At 49.3% G+C, this 8,726-nt stretch overlaps 1 pseudogene across 1 annotated transcript; it reads right to left on the minus strand.

Annotated features, from left to right (window-relative positions):
* Window positions 1–792: 792 nt before the first annotated feature.
* Window positions 793–5,801, minus strand: LOC144110028 (uncharacterized; annotated as a pseudogene). The gene is made up of 4 exons (XR_013309691.1): window positions 5,515–5,801; window positions 1,851–2,078; window positions 1,317–1,333; window positions 793–1,028 (listed from the first exon to the last, which is right to left on the minus strand). The product of XR_013309691.1 is annotated as an uncharacterized LOC144110028 (transcript).
* Window positions 5,802–8,726: the final 2,925 nt, after the last annotated feature.

Genomic DNA, 8,726 nt, shown 5'->3' on the forward strand with positions numbered 1-8,726 from the left:
CCCGATTGCAAGGAGCTTGACGAGAGACTACAGATATACACGGAGATAATAGAAAACTACCGATTACAGCGAAGAACTGTCCCTCCACCGGACAAAGAGCTCGGAAACAGAGAGGCAACAACTTGGCGCAGATTACAAGCAGGAAACTACATAAATCCGGTATGGGCATCACACGTCCTGTAAGACGAAGACATATACGATAAATGTAAGGAATGCGGGGAGAGGGGGACCCTCGACCACACAATCTGGCAATGCACACACTCCCCAGGGGTCAATGAAGGAATAAATAGTAGAGAAGCCTGGGAGACCCTTCTGCAAAGCGCGGACCCCGTCATGCAGAGGAAAGCCATCCATCTGGCGGTAGAGGCCGCGAAGAGCCAGCAACTCTTTGCCTGCATCTAGTCGCGGAGGCCCGGCCCCTCCCCCAGGCCTGCGCGCCAGGGGTAGGGAGTAGGCGGTCTCCATTTCTAATGGAAATAAAAGTTTTTGGAATGGAATGGAATTTTCTCCATGGAGGAAGGAAAAACGAGAGGAGAGGATGTGATGTGGCAAACGTGAAGCCGCCGCGCGCAAGAAGATGCGGTCGTCCCATTTACCTGAGGCAGCTCCCTCGTCTCCTGTGCCATTGCGTTTCCCGCGGCGGCAACGCGCCCGCCATGCTGCCGCCGCTGCTATTTGCCTCATAATTAGGCTTAGAATTGACGCGCGTCTTCCGACACGCTTTTCGCAATGCATCTAGCAGACACGGGGCCTCTCCTAACATTTCCTTCCTCCATGGTTCTTTCAGAGTCACTACTGCAGGGCCAGAGCCTCGTAGCCCGAATAGCGGCGCTCGCAACTGCCGTAAGAGATGTACAGACACTCGTGGGATGGTTGAATCTTGCCCATAGTCACCGTCCCCTCGTGGTGGGTGCGGCGATGTATAGCTTCTCGCCGGAAGAAGCTCGGCCGCCCTCGACGGCTCTGCCCGGAACGGAGCCGCCGGAACTCGCGACCCAGTGCACCGAAGCGCCGTCGAACACCAGGATCTGTAGAAAAGATGCGAGATGTCAACGGCACGTGTGAGGGCAGACGGGAGTCTAACGGAAGCACTTGGAATAAAGGCCCTGTTGAAGGATCGAGGATCCTGGATGATGCATTATTGAGAATGCGTCACAGCCGTACCACATCAAAGAGGAGATGGCACACTTACGCGCATACTCACTCTATCTAAAAATCGCCTGGTTAATTTTCAGTCATAAAAATCAGTTGCAGCCAATGGACCTGAAGGACGCGTAAATCGTTGGTGTCTCGCCAGTCTTGAGGAGGGGTGTTGCCTTCGCCAGCTTCCGCCCTACGCAGGCACCATTTCTCATAATGGAACAATTTATGAGTAACAAGTTCACAGTTGACTCCGTCGTGCCCTGATTATGGTTATGAATGCTTATTTTGTTCAGCAGTGCCTGCTGAGAGCATGCACTTCCAGCCTGAAAGGCGCAAACGCGAACGGCGGATATCAGACGTACGAACGACAGGCAGTAAGTGTTGCAGGTTACCGAACCCCCAGGCAGTAAGCGTTCTGCGGTTTTCTTCAGCTAATTCTTTCAGTGGTATTCGCTGAAAAGTAAGCGCGGAAAGACGGGAAAATTGCCAAGGCTGATGGCGGATACCTACGACTGTGGTTAGCTGTTTACATCAGTCACGCATGTTAAGGCCCGTTTCTTTTTAATCCTTGGCTCGCTTTAAATTGCTTTAGGTGGGAAATTCTGCATATACAGACATACATTTGCGTAGATAAGCACCAGAACATAGAGACAGGCACGAAAAGTTGATTGGGAGAAACGTATACGCCACACTGAAACTCTGCTCACTTCGTAGTTTTCGTAGCGGTGCTCGCCGCCGGCGTACGACACAGCAGCAGCCGTGCGAAGCCACCACCTTGCCTGGAATCAGATCTCCGTTGTGTTCCGCTCGGCCGATGTATGTCTTCTCGCCGCCATCCTTGCCTCCAGGCCCCGCGTTGTTCGGGACGTTGCTGACATCGGAGCGAACCCACATGATTGTGGGCATGAAGGCCAAGGCTTTAGCGGCCGACCACACTCTGCAAGCCGAGGATGAGGACAAAGTGAGCAGCAGTAGCCGAGTAACGGGGTAAAAGTTTAAATCAAGGCATCTTCACCTTCCTTCCCCCGCTCTCTCCTGACCTCTCCTCCGCCTGGTACTCAGTCAGCACTTTCACGCATTGCAAGCTACTTGTACAGTCGTCCGCACACCTGTCTAAAGCGCTCGAGCGGCACGCTCTGTTGTGAATTTACGACAATAACCGCAGCCTGAGTGGCCAGATATAGTATTTAAAGACATAAGGAGCTAGACATGATCCATGTGAATGCGCATGCACGATTAGGTCTCGTTTCGAGCCCTAGGTCACTAGCAGATGACGCAAATGTACTTACTCTGAGGTGCGCCGGTCGAGTGCTATAGACAGGCGTGTGGACGACTGTATAGTTCTGTTAGCTGAGCTCACATTTGTTGCACGAATACGCTTTGAATGATACATTTCATCCCAGCTGAATTCTTTGCTTTTATAAAATTAAAGAGGCTTAACTGAGACGAGAGTCCGGTCTTCCCTTTTTCAGATTGGTGCACAGTGAGCTCCAAGTAACCGTAGGCTGCTCACAAGAAAATTTCAATTCACAGAGCAAAAATTAATCATGCGCGGTCCAGTATTCGATTGAATACGTCGATTGCGAAACCTGTGTTGTGTATAAATGTAGTTGTTCACGTGGACATGCTCACACACGCCACACTTCCGTCGTAATAACACGCACATACGAAAGAATAAGAATGCATAAAAACAACTGCCCTTCTGTACACCTACCCACTCATTATGCTGTATGCGGCTGTACTACATGAAGGTACCACAGGTTGCCTTTTAAGCATAAACAGCATTCATATAAAGAGACAGAACCGAAGAGTTTCTCATCCATAAGAAGGGCGATGCCTGCGTGAGCAACCCATCCGTCGCTCTCATAGATAAGGAGATCGCGCATCGCCAGAAACGTTGACAGGTGCAGTCTATTTTACAATCTTTGGGCCTATTTTTATTTTGACCATGGCCGCCGGGACATTAACGTCTTCAAGTCAATAAACATACAGCTGAAAATTCAGCGCTCTGTCCTGTCCCCTGCACTGTTGCAATCGTTTTTTTTTTGCGCTGCCGCCACCATAGACTGCTTTGAAGGTTCTGCCCCTGGTCTGCTGGCGCCAGCTGTACATTTCGCTTCGAAGTAAAACAAAGAAAACTATTTAGATATAATTAGGGATTGGACTTCTTGGATTAAACCGATAAAAGTACGCCCAATTCAAATTTCGAATTTAAGTTTTAACCGAAAAAGGTCGGGCGACCATCGACTCGGAGTTGCACTCAGTGCAGTTGTGCGTTCTGAGGTATTGTTCCGCTACATTAGATACCTCTGAAGGTTGAGAGGCCACACCTCACCGTCAAATGTCGTCTGGCAGCCTAGTGCTGTTCAGCTGTCTTCACCCGCTTAGGACTGCATGTAATCACACTCGGAACCGCACGCGTGTCACGATCAAGCGCCATGTTTTGGATACCACGAAAGTTATAAGCCGCAGTTCCATTGCTGTCAACGCGCAGACCATGTAATGTCCCACCGTCGCGCTTAACCTAGCGCAACAGCTAGCGATAGGAATCACCTTCCAATAGCGCCTTTGTCCAACGGTTCCACTATTTAATTTTCGCTATTTTTTATTGCCTTAGGGTTTCCTTCTGCAAGAGCAGTTATAAGTGTTTCACCAGTAATTAACGGTCATTTGTGCGGTATTTATCGGTAAATCAAACACTAGGGCTGACAAAAAAAGTCAAGACAAACTGCCAAAGTGCCATTTGACCGCACACGTTATCACCGCGTGGTACCATGTACCATCTCCGAAAAAATCAGTTTTCATACGCCGAAAATATTAACTGAAAAAGAATATCAACGAAAAAAAATCTTGTGAAATAAAAACCGGAAAAACTCTGCCGGATTTTCAAGAAATAACAAAAAATTGGAGGAGACACTTGAGCTTCTCCTGAAAGGGATGACGCGAGAGCGTAATGGGTTAATGCCCATATATGCAGAAGGTCACTCTCTACTTTACATTCATGGATCCCTGGAAGTCCTCATACCCCTCCTGGTGCAGTGGTGCAGCGGTTAAGCGATGAACAACTGGCCTGCGATGACAGGTGCTGCCATCGGTGGGGCTTGTGCGGCCCAGGTTGCTTGCTCTTCCCGAGGACCAATCATTAATTTAACTGCCACCTGTAACGGTGGGAAGTTTGCTCACTACCCGGTGGGCAGGTTCGGATGACGCTGCAAGGTCACGTCACTTAGGTGGCCCACCTGCCTCTTATAGGTTGCTCTCTGCGGACCACCTCGCAGAGTCATGGCCGTTATTTTAAGCTCACAACGCCGACGCTGTATTTTCTGCGTAACGGGGCCTTTAATGCTATCGCGTTAAAAACAAAAATTCCGACTTGTAGATGCCGTGCCTACAGTCGGGGTCTGACCAACTGTGACTCTTTACTGGCTTCCGTAATCCAACGCGGCAGTCATTTTGCAACCCCACACCTTACCTTAAACATTCGATGGAATCCGAAGTAAACGCGCAACAGGACGAAGTCAAAGGGTCACGACTGGAACTAGCAAGTTTTTTTCAAACTGATATACCCAAGTTTTGCAGCTTGTTTGTCCTTTCTGCCTATCTGTCGAAGCCCGAGCCGAAGCTTGAATTCGAAGTTATTCCGAAACTCATCCGCAAACTTTCCTCCTGCGTGGAGTCGGAGTCAGCGCAGTTGCTTACCCTCCAGGCGAAATTGCCAAATCGTGGCCGGTGCTGCTTCGCGTGTGGTAATCAGACCGTGCCGCACGCGGTTTTCTTAGAAATTTGCAGTGCACTTTCCTGTAGGTCATTTAAAATTCAACAGGCAACTGTTTATATTATTAACGTGAATTTGGTAGTCGGCATGAGTGTTGGTTCCGAATGACGATCGCAAGTCTGAATGCTTTCCGATAGCGACAGCATAGCACCCGACCTGAGGTGTTAGCGCGGACTGCGGTCTCCTTCTCAGTAGGAACGCATTTCCTGTTTTTAGTGAAGAGGCGCGCCGGTGTGTTTTTATTCGCAATTGATCCCAAGTGCAAAGAGAACACTAAGTTTAACAGCAGCTCGAATGATGAGGAGAAAAACTCCCGTACTTTAGAACTTCTCAGCACCTAGAGTGCTTTAATATACAGAGAGAAAGATAGACAAAGAGAGAGGCAGCGTGGTATAACTTATCATTCAGGGCCGGAGCCGCGTCCTTCGCACGTGCTCATTTGAGGTGCGTTAACACTCTAGGCAGTGAAAAGATAGCGCTGCCCATACTCTGGTATGTTCGAGGTGCAATACGAGCAGGCTCTCATATTGTATCGCTGTACTGTTATGTCTCAGAATAATAAATAGTGCACATGCCAATGCTTCGAAATCACTTACCCCAGTTTGGGTTCATCGAGTACTGAGCGCAGCACCGCGCTGAACGAAGGGGATTGCCACTGAGTCGGTCAGACAGTTTGTAGGCTGCAACGTCCGCGCGACGACTCTCCGCAAGCTCCACAGATGGCGGCACAACCACTGAAGAAAACTTCGAACGACGCGAGCTGGTTTCAGGCCGTCATTTTCCAGGAACGAATGTACGGCAGCAGCGGCGGCGCAGTGGTGCCTTTTGAAGCCCGCGCCGGAACGCTGCACATTCCTTGTACGGTTGGAGTAGCTGGGGTTTCGTCGCCGACTGGAACGCGGTGTACCAAGAATGAATAGAGGCGGCGCTGGCCGAGCTGTAGTAGCCGAGCTCGCTGGGAGGAGGAAAGTGCACGAGCAGCACACTCTTTCTTCTCTGCCTCACTCTCTCTCTCTCTGCCCCAGCCAGAGTGCACCACACTACAGCCACAGGGTTGTTCACTGCCGCCCAAAGTCGTGTGATCGAATCCTTGAAACGTCGGCCACACACGGACGCAAGCGAAATGCGAACACGCTCGTGTGCTGTGCGTTGTCAGTGCACGGTAAAGAACCCGTGGTGGTCGAACTGAACCTAGAGCCCTCCATTATTTATCTCATAGCGTACGGGCAGCTTTGAGACGTGAAACACACTGATTTTCTACCGTGCATCGCCAGCAACGCTAATCGCTGGAACCGATGCAAAAGGAAAGCTACATATCCAAATGCAAACCCAAAATCCAAATCCAGTGCAGCCACTGCTCACGATGACGACTATCTGTTGCGGTAGAACAACAAAACTCTTTGGTGACGTCACTGAATAGCGTAGGCGTGACCAGAAAAGCTATTACATTTCGCGTCGTGTGAAAACGATGACGCGACGTACCGACGGCTGCTGTAGAACAAGGCTTCCCACAGCTGAAATCACCAGCGAGTGTGCCATCTCGCCCTTCGCGTCAACGTAAACGAGCCAAGTTACCTCCGTATTGTCACTGCACGTTTTACGCTTCTCTATTGGCCCTCGACAGTGCTGACGATGAGCTGAAAGTTTGTAGAATAATTTGTATTCCTGGTCGCAATACTGCTTGTAGTTAAGTTAAGCGGGCGGCAAAATTTCTTCCGTGTATTTGTTATTTCGGCGTAACTTTAAAATGCTCTGTCAACAAGTAAGCAGAGGCCGACATATAGCGGGCTTCAATTCAAAGGATACGCAACCACGCCCACGGAGACTTTACCAGCTGTTCGCTTCCATTGCGCGAGGCCAAGGGTGCAGCGCTGCGTGAAATGGCAGAGCCGTTGCAGAGCAAGTTTCGCGCACTGCAAGACTGCATTAAAAGGTGCGGAAGTTCTGGACCACCGCACTGGATGACAGCTGGGCAGTGTAGCGCAACGCTTTAAACCGAACGAGCAACCGCGAGAGAGCCGAAAATTTTTTTATGGGGGCAGAAAAAAAAAGATCGTTGTTTCTGTCAAGGCGTAAGCATTATACTGCCTTGAAAACGGGGCACAGGGGAGTCGTACATTCCAACTCCCGTTCCAGTGTATTGTGTATGGGGTATTGAATATGTCTCCACACGCTGTTCATGTGCACGCAGACGCAATGTTTTGTGGTATTTCTGAGACTTCTCAGACATGATCCCTTCAAGCCTTCAAGCACATACACATAAACAAAAAAATCACCTCCTTGGAAGGCTAGTTTGAATAATAAATTCAGAAAGATATTTCCCTTCCCGCAACTTTCTGCTTGGTGTCTTGAAAATTCAAAGGAAATGTCGCAGTGTTCGCGCATAGCGTCTTTAGTTAGCGCGAGGAAAATGTACGACGTGGAGGCATTACTGCTAGCAACACACATTAATGTAGTAACCTCCGCTATCTTACAGACTCGTGGGAACATATAACAGGAACAAAAGTGCTCACCGGGACCCCAGAAGATGAGACAGGAGACTTTGGAAGCCTCACTTCACCACAATGCTCAAAATACAAACAAGGGCGGACAGAAAGACATTACAACAGTGGTTCAACAAGTTCGCAGCTGCGGGCCAAAGTTCACTGCGGAGCTTAAGGAGCCTGCAGGTGAACAACTGGCGATGGTGAGGCAAGTGTCGAAGCTTGATCCTACATCTGAAATTGACAGGCGCATTTCGAAGCGTGTGGCTTGTCGCGGTCAGCGCAATGGTCGTGTTTTACATTCCGTCCGTCCGTCCGTCCGTCCGTCCGTCCGTCCGTCCGTCCGTGCGTGCGTGCGTGCGTGCGTGCGTGCGTGCGTGCGTGCGTGCGTGCGTGCGTGCGTGTGTGTGTGTGTGTGTGTGTGTGTGTGTGTGTGTGTGTGTGTGTGTGTGTGTGTGTGTGTGTGTGTGTGTGTGTGTGTGTGTGTGTGTGTGTGTGTGTGTGTGTGCGTGTGCGTGTGCGTGTGCGTGTGCGTGTGCGTGTGCGTGTGTGTGTGTGTGTGTGTGTGTGTGTGTGTGTGTGTGTGTGTGTGTGTGTGTGTGTGTGTGTGTGTGTGTGTGTGTGTGTGTGTGTGTGTGTGTGTGTTATACAGATGTTGAACTGATCATGCCTCTGGAAAGCTGCTTGAGATTACATCAAATACAGGCTCTTTCTCACTGGCGGCAATGCGTGCAGATCAAAAATGCCTGCACGAAACGTGCAAATTTAGTACTAACAAAATTGTATCACTAAAGGAGAAGTGCTGTAAGTTTTTCCTTCTTCTCTCAAGTTAGTAGTATAACACCCGTATTTTCTTTTTTTTAGACGAATATGCTCGCAGCCTGTGATCTACAAGAACTGTGATGTAAAATCTGTGATGCACGTACAATAGCTCATCACAAACTCCCTGACTCGGCAAGTGGTTGAGATCAAACCCGGGGCCCCTAAATGCGAGGCCTGTATTTTATCCATCGCACTATATATGACTGCTTTTTCTATTTGTTGACTTTGGAATATCGCTGAGTATACACATATATAACACCTAACACGCGCGTTTGAAAATGTTAGAACTTACCTTAGGTTGATAGGCGTTTAAATAATAACTAGGCGTGTTGAGTAAAACTACTCATCACGGAACCAAATCTGTCAACACTCCTACACCTTTTGCACTTCGGTGAACCGCGACGCGTTGTTATTACCGTGCTATGCAACAAATTAAGGGCAAAACAGTGGATTGTTACACACTGTTTAGAATTCTTCGTACAGTATCGAACTAAAAGCAATGC

Source organism: Amblyomma americanum, chromosome 1 (genome assembly GCF_052857255.1).
Source record: "Amblyomma americanum isolate KBUSLIRL-KWMA chromosome 1, ASM5285725v1, whole genome shotgun sequence".
Lineage (NCBI taxonomy): Eukaryota > Metazoa > Arthropoda > Arachnida > Ixodida > Ixodidae > Amblyomma > Amblyomma americanum.